Here is a 13,511-nt window from a genome sequence, read left to right as displayed (position 1 = left end):
TCAAGTTTCTTTCACTAATTAGTTGCTTTTTTGTAGATAAAATAACTAACGGTATGCACAATAAATAATGTATTTTACTATTTTACATGCAAGTTTTTCCCTAATTAGTTATTTCATTATCGTGAAGACTTCATGTGTATCCAGACAGACTTTATTTAGATTCTGATGTCCTGACAAATGATGTAGGCTACTGCATCTGTCGGAAATGATAACAATTTATATACTTTGTTCAGGTTTTCTCTTTGCATGACAAATTCACTTTCTGAACTTCGTTCAATTATATTTCATTTAATTATGATACTTTTTACAAATAATTATTTTAATTTGTGTATTTACTAAAATAACTGTCCAGTTGTTAGATTGCAAGATGAAGTATGTTAATTTCTTTATGGATCTGGAAAGTCTGAAAGTATTTGAGAGCGCAAAAGGCGGATCATTATATAATCATTATTATAGAGACAAATGAAGTTTGTCCCCATGCAGTATTCCAGTATCTTAAACTGAGACCAGGAGTCCCAGTCCCAAGAGTAAACCTGTATTCAGTCTCGCTCACGTCATCAGGAACAGCTCATACAATAGCCATTATATTTCATATACTGGTTGTGATTATATCCGGTCTTTGAGGCACATTTAGTACAGCCCAAGGTTTGAATTTTAAATCGGCACGCAAGCAAGTAAAATGCATTGTTTTTATTATTAAATGTCTTGTTGTAACCTTTGACGGCTTGAATGTGTCCATGTGGTTCCATGTACTGTACTGTTTCGTTTGCAGATATACAAATGTGTAAATTACAAACTTCTTTCGGTCCCTATCGTGTGTGACTTGTATATAAATAATTTTCAAAGCTGGGTTTTATTATTCTTTTTTTTTGGTATGCTGATGTTCATGGAGGACAACATGGGCAGGTTTTTTTTTATTTACGGAAGGAGAAAATGCCCTGAACACCATGAACGCCGTGCGTGCTCACAGTGACTCTATTGTACCATCTAAAGGCGAGAAATTATCAGCTCTATTCAGGGGCGGACTGGCATACATTACTACCGGGGGAATCCCCGGTGGGCCGATGGGTTAGTGGGCCGCCGGTGGTTTTAGTCGGCCCGTGGAGGAGCCACTGCCGCGCACTGCGGCCCCGGCCCGTAGTCACGCTGCTGTTTAAAACGGTGTTATTACCTCCCCCGCTCCAGTCAGACTAACCTGCTCAACGCGGCCGCGGACTGATCCTGTAAACGAGTTGGACCGGGCCGCGGACTGGGCCAGCTGATGCGGGCTGACGGTATGCAGCGGAGATCAGAAAAAAAACCAAATTGTCCCAGAAAATCCTGGCCGGACTACGAAAACATACAGCAGTTTAAATTGTAGATAACATGTTATTTTAAATGTACTGCTGTCGGCTCTGCAACGTCTAAGGCACCATGTACAAATTACCTTAACACGGTTAACACGGACGCAAGTGGCGGTCTTAAAGGTTCAGCACTGCGCACTGTTTTTTTTTTTTTAAGCTATTGAAATTCTTAGATTAAAACTAACCACCACAAATAGGTAAGAGGAAGAAATACGTTAGAGTTGTAGGTTGTTCTTTAGGATGCACTTTGCACTTTGTTTGGTGGTCTTATGATGGACTATTTAAAAGCCACTATGTGGCTTTGTAATCATAATAATATTATTGCTGGAATTAATATTGTCTATATGACAATAAACGCCATCATATACACTATGTGCCATGTATAGATTCATATACAGTATACACACACACACACACACACACACACACATATATATATATATATATATATATATATATATATATATATATATCCATCTACTGCACGCATTATTACACCAACATGTAAAAATTTTTTACAGTGTTTTTTATCACTTAAAATTAACTTAGATTTACATATTTAAAGTTTTTTTAGAAATATTTATTTTTTAAGGGGTACGTTTTGGTACGTTGCCATATGGCAACATTGTGCAACAATGGAAACAAGATCATACAGATCATAGAACTTTCATAGATGAGTATAATTAGTTTTGTTCACTGGAAAATGTTACAATTGATTAATCAATGAGAAATTTGTAATAAAAAGTGACATCTCATTCCTAATCCATAGGGTTCAATATGACGTTGGTCCACCCTTTGCATCTAGAACAGCTTCAACTCTTCTGGGAAGGCTGTCCACAAGGTTTAGGAGTGTGTTTATAGGGAATATTGACCATTCTTTATAAGCGTATTTGTGAGGTCACATACTGATGTTGGATGAGAAGGCCTAGCTCTCAGTTTCCGCTCTAATTCATCCCAAAGGTGTTCTATCGGGTAATGGGCTGGCCAGTCAAGTTCATCCACACCAGACTCTACCATCCATGTCTTTGCGTTACTCCAAGGACCTTGCGTTGTGCACTGGTGCACAGTCATGTTAGAAGAGGAAGGGGCCAGCTCCAAACTGTTCCCACAAAGTTGGGAGCATGGAATTGTCCAAAATGTCTTGGTATGCTGAAGCATTCAGAGTTCCTTTCACTGGAACTAAGGGGCCAAGCCCAGCTCCTCAAAAACAACCCCACACCATAATCTCCCTCCACTTGTACATGCATGGCTTGGATGCAGCTGCTTGTCCATGGAAACCCATTCCATGAAGCTCTCTGTGCAATGTTCTTGAGCTAATCTGAAGGCCACATGAAGTTTGGATGTCTGTAGTGATTGACTCTGCAGAAAGTTGGCGACCTCTTCACAGGTCTTCAGCATCCACTGAACCCACTCCGTCAGTTTATGTGGCCTACCACTTTGTGCCATTTATCTTATGACATGGTACACAAAAGAATAAACATATTTGTAAGCATATAAGCATATCTGTAAACATATCTGTCTAGTCCTACACCATTTATCTATCTATGTGTGTACGAAAGACTAGCACTGAAGCCGAACCCCGCCCCCTTTCGCGGGCAGTTTAGTCAGTTTTGTACGGAGCATAGAGCATACGTTCAGCTTTGCTGCTTCATGCAAGTTATTGCTTCAGTTGGCTAGATCACAGCTTTAAGATGACAGCATGTGAAGAGTTGTGTGCGTACATTCTAACCAAGTAAGTGTTATTAAGTGTTTAGATAACTAGCTAGTAGGTAGTTCCGAAGTTTATATGTTGTAGTGTTGATGTGCAACTATTGTTAGATTAGCATGCTAATCGCGATTAGCATGCTAAGCAGAAAACCGCAAGTCATGTTAATTCAGTATGTTGATTAGCCTTATTCTGTGTTCACAGACCACACACACACACACGCACAAACGCAACTGAGACTCTTACTCATGTAATCGAAGGGTGAAGTTTAATAAAGAGACAAAAGGAAAGAAGACAACCGCTTCGTGGTGTTCTTACCGACACCCCCCATACAACACGCATCCTAAGATCAGAACCAGCACATACAGTCCTTTAAAAGTTCTCAACTACATTAGGTCCTTCGAGCCGGATTCGTGTTGATTTGGGATCAAGATGCTACAAAGCAGTGAAGCAGTTCGTCCTAAGCGGCAGACGCGCCCCCCTGCCTATCTTGAAGACTATGAGCTTGATGCAGCCAGCTATAGACAACATCTCAGTGGATCGACAGAGATGCGGATAGACTCACCGGGGAGGGAGTGGACGCCCCACATGGAGGAAGGAGTTGAGATGACACTCACCACAAGCCCTTACACCCAGTGTTCTGGCCGCCAAGTTCAGTGGGATCCAACACTCAGCGCACAAGAGGACGACCATCCCCACTTTCACGCCATGGGTTACGAGAGGCGGCGTGAACAGCGTAGAATGCCACGTCCATCCAGCCCTGAGTATGATGAGAGCAGTGACCCCGTTCAAGCATACAAAGCTGAACTACAGGAGATTCGCATCGAGAACATGAAACTTCATCTATCTCATCGGCATATACTAGACAGTATGGCTGTACTTAAAGATGTCTCTAGAGAAGTGAAGTCGCTCACAGAGAGGGTGAAGACCCTCAGCAATGCTCAAGTAGAGCATCAACAGGAAGAGTGGTCAGATCTACCCCCTCCTCCACCTCCAGCGCCACGCGCTGCAGACAGAGAAGCAGATGACTACAGTGACTGGCCGCCTCCCCCACCATGGCCACTATCACAGCCAGAGGGCTACGATAAAGATCAAATGGTCTCAGCGATAGACAGAATGATGAAGGAGCTACAGCTATTGAAGCAGAGCGCTGCTTCAAGATCAACGCCAGTAGCTCGCCTGCCTTCCACAAACCAAGCAGGCTACTTCTCAGGGGCCAAGCAGCCCAGAGGGCCTGCAGCTGCTCCGCCACCGCCAACCACGGGAATGCGAACCTCATCCTCGATCTTCAGTCCCTCGAGCTTCAGAGCCCGATACGGACCTGACCAACACTCCAGTTACCCGCATAGCCCAAGAGCAGGCCAGCCTCTACCCCTGGGTGGGCAGCAATCATTTGCATCATCTGTGTCTGGGGAGAAAGTGTATAGAGGGCCCAAGCCGAGAATTCCAATCTTCAAAAGTAGAGATCCGGTGGAGTACGCGAGACTTAAGATAAGTCTGGAGAATCTGCTACCTGAAGACAGCACAGAGCTCTTTAAATATCAAGTCCTTATCGACCACTTGAAACTTGAAGAGGCATGTCTAATAGCGGATTCTTACCTAAACTCGCCCACTCCATACTCAGACACCATGGCAGCATTGGACGAGAAGTTCGGTCAGCCCCGCCATGTGGTTCTCAAGAGAATAGCTGCTGTCATGGAGGCACCGGAGGTGAAGCGTGGAGACACCGCAGCCTTCGAGAAGTTCGCTCTACAAGTTCAGTCCCTCGTTGGCATGCTCCAGACCCTGGGGCCTGAAGGGGAAGTAGAGCTCAGATGTGGCACACACGTTGCTCGTCTACTCACAAAGCTCCCATCGGAGATGAGAGCTGACTTCCGCCGTGCCATGCTTTGGAAGCCAGAAGCCACATACTCCTTGATCGACCTGGCAGAGTGGCTAAGATACGAGTCCTGGTGCCAAGACACCGAGGTCCAGCCAGATAACAGGTATGAAGGGCAGCATGGCTCCAAAGTTGAGAAGAAGAAGAACCGATCAACTATGTCAGTGCTACATGGAGCAGAGGGATCACCCAGTGCGGATCCCCCTAGGCCACCTGCGCCATCACAGAAAAGGGGCAAAGCTAAGCCATTTTGCCCATACTGTGAGAGTCCTGAACATTTCCTGAATAGGTGCCAAGCCATTCAAAGGCTCACAAAGGAACAAGTGACTGCATGGATCAGAGCGAACAAGCGATGTTGGCGCTGTGCAAGGAAACACCAGGCTGCTCGGTGTGACCTGAAGAAGCTGTGTGAGGTGTGCCAAGGTAGGCACTTAAAGGTCCTTCATGAGATCAACAAGAGAGACACTGATGAGCCTCCCAAGGACGGGAGCAGTGCAGACAGCTCCACCACAGATGTTCTCTACCTGGACCGCCCATCAGAGTCCTCTAGGGTCCTGTTAAAGGTAATCAAAGTGGTGCTTTGCTATCGTGACCGGAATCTGGTGACATATGCTGTGTTAGACGACGGCTCGGAGCGCACAATGCTCCTGCCAGAGGCCGCCAGTCAGCTAGGGATAGAGGGCTCCACCGAAGAACTCAGTCTTCGCACCATAAGACAGGACGTCCAAGTACTCAGGGGAACCTGTGTTTCCTTCCACCTATCTTCAGCTGGTCAGCGTAAGAGGAGCTTCAAAATCACACATGCCTTCACATCACCACGCCTTAATCTTGCTGAGCGCTCCTACCCAGTCACATCCCTTCAGAAGAAGTATAAGCATCTGGTAGGTCTCCCCCTGGAGCAGTTTACCCGGGTTAAGCCCCTTGTGCTCATAGGTGCAGACCACCCTCACTTACTCACACCGGTCGAGCCAGTGAGATTGGGACCGCCCGGGGGGCCTGCGGCTATCCACACACGTCTTGGATGGACCCTGCAAGGCCCCACTAGGCTAGTCCAGCAGACTCTGCCAGAACAGCAGTGCCTCTTCACCATAGTGTCTCCACAGACCACGGAGCTGATGGCTAACGTCCAGAAGTTGTGGCAGATGGACGTGCTGCCATTTCGTAGTGACAAAGCCGTCACTCGGTCTAAGGAAGACCAGGAGGCCGTAGCTCTGCTGGAAGCAAGGACCACAAGAGTGGAAATAGAGGGCATCCTGCGTTATGCCACCCCCCTGCTTCGCAAGCGCCAAATGCCCATCTTCCAGGCCACCCAGGAGGCAGTTATGCCCAGTCTGAGGAGTACTGAGAAGAGGCTGGCTAGGGACCCACAGCAGGCGGAGGCATACTGCAAGGAGATCAGTAACCTGGTCAGAGCAGGATCAGTGAAGAAGCTAGGCACTGACCTCGCGACGGAGAGTGAATCCTGGTTCATTCCCCACCACCTGGTACGACACAACGAGAAGAATCGCATAGTGTTTAACTGCTCGTACCAGTTCCGTGGACTAAACCTGAATGAAGCATTGCTGCCTGGACCCACACTGGGTGCCTCACTTATCGGCGTCTTGCTGCGCTTCAGACAGAACGCAGTAGCAATCAGCAGCGATATACGCGGTATGTTCCACCAAGTTAGGCTCTTGCCGGAGGACAGACCACTTCTCAAGTTCGTATGGAGAGACATGAGGCGAGAAGATCCCCCAGACGTGTACGAGTGGCAAGTTTTGCCATTCGGTACAACCTGCTCTCCATGCTGTGCAACATTCGCACTTCATCGACATGTCAGGGATCACAGCGCTCCTGATGAAGATGTGCGGCAGTCTGTAGAGCGGTGCTTCTACGTCGATAATTGCCTACAGAGCGTCCACACCGCCGAGGAAGCCAGGGAGCTCGTGGACAAACTCCGTGACCTTCTTGCCACTGGTGGGTTCGAACTCCGCCAGTGGGCAAGCAACGTCCCATGTGCCATCAGTCACCTCCCCAAGGAGGCTCAGTCCAACAGCCTCGAGCATTGGCTATCGTACGGGGACTCCAGCCATCCAGAATCTGCTCTCGGCCTTACATGGCATTGGAAATCAGACTGTCTAGGCTATAAGCACCGGCCCCTAGAGTATGGCACACTGACGATGCGCAACGTGTACAAGGTCCTTGCTCGACAGTATGACCCCCTGGGGTATATACTGCCCTACACAACGCGTGCCAAAGTGCTTGTCCAGCGTCTCTGGGATAAACAGCGCCACTGGGACGATCCTCTCCTCCCTGAGGCTTTACAGAAAGAATGGAAGGACTGGGAAGCTGAGCTTCAGCTACTACCACAAATATCGTTTCCCCGTCCCTATGTATCGGCTCAAGCCAACGCTCACGCAAGACAGATCCACATCTTCAGCGACGCATCCGAGAGGGCCTATGGATCGGTCGCATACCTACGGTCGGAGGATAACGAAGGGAGAGTCCACCTGTCCTTCCTTGTGGCCAGATCCAGAGTTGCTCCCCGCCGGCTGACATCGATGCCAAGACTGGAGCTCTGCGGAGCCCTCACTGGAGCACAGCTAGCCAGCTTGTTAGCAAAGGAGCTCACGTTACAAATCGACAGCGTCGTTCTGTGGACCGACTCGACCACAGTGTTGACGTGGCTTCAATCAGAGTCATGCCGTTTTAAGGTGTTTGTGGGCACGCGCGTGTCTGAAATCCAAGAGCTAACAGACTCCAGCTGCTGGCGCTACGTAGACTCCGCTCTGAATCCTGCGGATGACATTACCAGAGGCAAGACTCTGGGAGAGTTGGCCCAAGCAAACCGGTGGTCTCAGGGGCCACCTTTCCTCCTGAAGCGTCCGGAGGAGTGGCCAGTGAGGCCTGACACGGTGCCCGAGCCTGACGCAGCGGAGTACCGTAAGTCTATCTTCTGTGGCCTGACATCCACAGTTGAGCCATCCAGCATTGCCACTGCTAGGCAGTACCCCTGCTGGACGTATCTGGTTGAATCCACTGTCCAGGGGCTTGATGGGGCGGCTGCCCCACCTTTAGTCCAAACTGCATCCGACTACCAGCAGGCGGAGATGCTGATCATCAAGCAAGTGCAACAGGACTGTTTCCCAGAGGAGCTACGCCTTCTTCAGGCTGGCAAACCGGTCCAGAGGAGCAGTCGGCTCCTCACCCTTTCGCCTGAGCTGGATCCTGAGGTCGGGATTATCAGAGTAGGAGGAAGACTGCGACGAGCAGAGGCGCTGGATCCTAGTACTATCCATCCGATTGTCTTAGACCCATCCCATCCAGCTACTAAGCTCCTGATCCAGGACTATGATGCCCGCTTATGTCATCCAGGGCCTGAGCGTGTATTTGCGGAGATGAGGCGGACCTTCTGGGTTCTGCGCGGGAGAGAAGCCATCCGACGCATACAGCACCAGTGCCGAGAGTGCCGTCAATGGAAAGCTCGTCCCACAGTGCCAAAAATGTCTGACCTACCTGCAGCTCGTCTAAGGCTCTTCCAGCCACCGTTCTATTCGACGGGTGTCGACTGCTTCGGGCCATTCCAGATCAAGATTGGCCGACGCACTGAAAAGAGGTGGGGCATTATCTTTAAATGCCTCACTACCCGTGCAGTGCACTTTGACCTCCTACCCAGTATTGATGTGGATTCCTATCTGATGGCTCTCAGAAGGTTTATAGCTCGCAGGGGGACCCCTGCAGAGGTCTACTCAGATCAAGGGACCAATTTCAAGGCTGGAGAGAAGGAGTTACGTGAGTCGTTTGCCAGCATGAATCCAGAACTGCAGAAGCTCCTGGCAAAGCGGAAGATCGCCTTCCACTTCAACCCTCCTGCTTCCCCACATTTCGGTGGGGTCTGGGAGCGGGAAATTAGATCGGCGAAGTCTGCTCTGTACACCGTGATAGGAGCACAGTCAGTATCAGAGGAAGTGCTTCATACAGTACTACTGGAAGTTGAGGCCATCTTGAACTCTAAGCCTTTGGGCTACACCTCGTCCAGTATTGCTGATGAAGACCCTGTGACGCCTAATGTCCTTCTGATGGGGCGGCCTGATGGTGCGTTGCCCCAGGTGGTGTACCCAGTGGTCAGAGGTTTGACGAGGAAGAGGTGGAGGCATTGCCAAGTCATGGCCGACCAATTCTGGGCAAGATTTATACGCAATTATCTGCCCACTCTACAGTGTCGCCAGAAGTGGAACGATACTACAGAGGACCTCGATGAGGGAGCAGTGGTCGTATTGGTAGACCCACAGCTACCAAGAGCAAGCTGGCCTATCGGGAAGATCATCACAGCACACCGGAGTGCAGATGGACGAGTGCGGTCAGCGGATGTCCAGGTGAAGGACCGAGTCTACACCCGTCCAGTAGCCCGGCTCGTCCGCCTTCCTGCTCTTCGGGACTCCGATGGTGATGGAGGTCATCCTTCGTCTACTTGAGAACCGTCTGAATCTTTCTCATGAGCGAATTGCCTCCGCAATTCGGGGGCGGCTGTACGAAAGACTAGCACTGAAGCCGAACCCCGCCCCCTTTCGCGGGCAGTTTAGTCAGTTTTGTACGGAGCATAGAGCATACGTTCAGCTTTGCTGCTTCATGCAAGTTATTGCTTCAGTTGGCTAGATCACAGCTTTAAGATGACAGCATGTGAAGAGTTGTGTGCGTACATTCTAACCAAGTAAGTGTTATTAAGTGTTTAGATAACTAGCTAGTAGGTAGTTCCGAAGTTTATATGTTGTAGTGTTGATGTGCAACTATTGTTAGATTAGCATGCTAATCGCGATTAGCATGCTAAGCAGAAAACCGCAAGTCATGTTAATTCAGTATGTTGATTAGCCTTATTCTGTGTTCACAGACCACACACACACACACGCACAAACGCAACTGAGACTCTTACTCATGTAATCGAAGGGTGAAGTTTAATAAAGAGACAAAAGGAAAGAAGACAACCGCTTCGTGGTGTTCTTACCGACACCCCCCATACAACACGCATCCTAAGATCAGAACCAGCACATACAGTCCTTTAAAAGTTCTCAACTACAATGTGTCTGTCTAGCTCCACTGACTATATTGTTCCATTGTTGCACAATGTTCCATTTGGCAACGCACCTAATTTTTTGAATAAAAAGACAATATTATCATAATTTAAACATTTTTCTAATAAAATTAAGTCATAATGCCCCACAGAATCTGTCAGTATTTTTTGTAATGCTGTAAATGGACGAAAAAATGGCAAAATCATTGTAGATTGAGCAGCTCTTCGTCAGGTGACCTCAGTATGGGAACAGTGTGGGAAAAAGCACGACTTTGGAAGGAATAAATGTCATGTGATGTCCCCCAAGCACATAATTGGTTAAAATAAGGCCCCAGGTTCTATGTAAAAGCCAATCAGTATTGAAGTTTCTTTTTAAATACCAGGAAATTGCAAAGAAATGGTATGTTGCCATATGGCAACACCGTGCAGTAGAGGGATATTAGTGGGCCAGTCTGTCAGGAACTCCCGGGCCACTTTTTCTCCCCAGTCCGCCCCTGGCTCTATTACATAGACAAACTGTGTTAATGTCAAGCATCGGAGAGGTCTAAAATGTCCACCAGTCAATGTTTAGATCACTTCAGCCACCATAAACAATCCCTACTCTGTAAGGTCTGTGTAGAAAGGATAATTGCGTTAAGATTGTCTATGAAGTAATGACAGAAGAGAAGTAAACCAGGACTTTGACTAAAGGACATTCCACACTCCGGTTCGTTGTCAGACATATGGCATTTTATATTTTCCAGTGTTTTGAAAATACCTCCATTTTCTGGAGAGGACACAGCAGGGCTGGACTGGTAATCTGGCGTACCGGGCATTCCTCAGGGGCCGAATAATTAATTTTTTTCCCTTTTTTTCTAAGAGACCGGTCCACAATTTAGAGGGGGCGGTCCATTGGCCCATCTTCAATATAGACAGTGGACTGAACCAATCAGCATATAGGACGAAAGCGGCCCCACCCTTTCTCTGCGTGGTCCGCTGTAACTCCCGCTACGTTCAGTGTTGAGTGCGTTGTTAAAGGAGAGACAGCATGGAGCAACAGAAGCGGCAGAAAGGAGGTGCGGAGAAGTTACGCGCGAACAAACTGTAGAGTCTCGATGTAGATGCTACAAAATGTGTAAAAATCACAGACATGTTCGCTGCTGTAGCCTCCGCGTCCTCTGTAGGTGAAGACAGCAGCAGCAGACAGGGAGAGCAGCAGCCAGAGATGCAGGCTTGTGAAAGAGAAACCGAGGGACAGACTGAGCGGGAAAGTGTAGTACATAAGCAGGTAGTAACGTCAGGATAACACAGGGACTTTATTACATGAGAATGATGAGCAATGACGATTGATTAGTATCAGTATTAATTAATTAATTAAAACAATTAATTAATTAGCATATTTCCCAAAATCTGGCAGCCACGCGCCCTTATTCTGATAAAATAGCAAATGGTCAAGACTGAGAAGTTTTGGATGAGCAGCAAGTGTCCATTTTAGGTTATCATAGCATTTTAGATATTTAGGTTAAAGGTGTGTTTAAAAGCTGCATAGTAGTTTGAATTTGTAGCCTCTATGCTCTATGCTAAGATTTAAAAATGTATAAATGATAAATAAAAGCTTTGCAATTTAAGCATGACTACAGTAAGTGTAAAAAAGATATGCCCACACAGAATAAGAGTAAAATGGTGGCAAATGCTTTTAAGACATGTTTGCGTTGCATGAATTCATAAAGTAGCTTTGTTTGTAGCCAGATACAAATATATGTTATAGCTGTTTAAAGGAGGGAGCACCTTTATCCTGAAGAATTAGAATTGAGCTGTTGTATCGAAGAAATTCATAAAATACATATTAGAGATGATTTCAATAAAATCATAAAAGTGATTGTGATATAATAATGCTAAGATTGAATCCAATTACTTTAACCAGTAATTTTTTTATTATTTTTCTACATCATACCCCACATATTGCAGGGTGAGCGAAATAAAATGGAAGCGATCACGCCAAGTCTCAGGGAAAATGGAAGGTTTAATAGAAAAGTGCGCAAACCAAAAACCCGTGACGTTAATCCAAATAAAGGATATAATGACCAGGGGGGTATTCCAGAAAGCGGCTTTAACAAACTCTAAACTTAACCCTGAACTCTGAGTTGTCTTACAGAGTCTTCGGTTCCAGAATGGCTGATCGGACTTAAAGTAATCAGGGTCGCTCAACTCTGAGAAGGTTGACCCAGACAGAAGCGCTTTCACGCGTAACTATTAACGGCATTCTTAATTGAGGACCGATAAATAAGATTTATCATGGACTTAAACGCGAAAATCAGCCGAGCATCGTATTTCACACCACTGTAGCTTGAAGTATTAATGACTGCGTATGCAGAATATATAGATATTATTAAACGTAAATGTAATACTGCGGTAGCTGCTAGAGAAAGGCAGTCAGCATGTCAAAAAATTGCCAACAGAGTTAATGCGTGAGTGAAAATGATATTTTTATATTTAGCAGAAGGTCGCGATTATATTATTATATTCTCCACATTTATAATACCGTATTGAGTTTTTAAATATTTTTTTTAATTGAACACTTACTAATTCCAGGTCTAATCTGAGTGGTGCTAGCATAACTACCTCAGGCCTACCCTGTTCAAATTTGTTGTACAGTGTGGAATCATGCATGGATCCTGGCCATCTGGTTTCAACATTTGTGATGAGGTGGGAAGTATCACATAGGATCTTGATGGGGAGAACGGTCAGTTACAATAGCTACGTTATTTTTGTTACCATTAAAGATAAGTACATTATTCATTAAGGGTTATAAAGGTTAGTAGCCTACCTGTACATTAATGCTATATATATATTTGGCAATTTGTTCAAAAACCTTTCAATTGTACTCTAATAGTTGATGACTAGAAAATTACAATGACTGCAATTCATATAGGTAATTTAGGAAAATCTGAGAAAATATTACTTGCATATTAATTTGGAACACAGTGTAAAGTGATTTTGTTTCCACTGCTTACTAATAGTGGTCAATACATATATGAATACTGAATATGATTACAGAAAGACTGAATATACATTTTGCCCCGACACTGGAGTTTTAGTGTTGACGGCACAGGTTCAGTTTACCATCTTGATAAATTCAAATGATTTTTAAGTATATATTTTTCATTCAGTTCACAGAAGTTTCCTTTTGACGGAAAGAGGTTTCCTTTTTGAGTGAGAGGCGTTAACTGTGCAGCTTCTTGGCTAAATAAAAGCCATTGCTCGCCAGCGTTACAGCCAAATACCTTCCTGAGGTGATTGAGCTCAGGGAGATGTAAGCTTTATTATCCTTTCATACATCCTTTTTTCTGTAAATCACCATAGACCTTGCTTAACAAACTGCTATACAAATTAGGTTCATTATTTTATTTGTTTAGATACGATTGTCTCTATTTCTCTATGAGATGATGGGGTCCAACTAGAATATTATTGGTAGTTATTATGCTATTTGGGGGTGAGGATGCAGTACTGTTATTACTGAATTTTGTTGGGCTTGAAATCATCCGTTTTTTTTTTCTT

Source organism: Brachyhypopomus gauderio, chromosome 13 (assembly GCF_052324685.1).
Source record: "Brachyhypopomus gauderio isolate BG-103 chromosome 13, BGAUD_0.2, whole genome shotgun sequence".
In the NCBI taxonomy this organism is placed as follows: Eukaryota; Metazoa; Chordata; class Actinopteri; order Gymnotiformes; family Hypopomidae; genus Brachyhypopomus; species Brachyhypopomus gauderio.
This window is presented reverse-complemented; position numbering follows the sequence as displayed.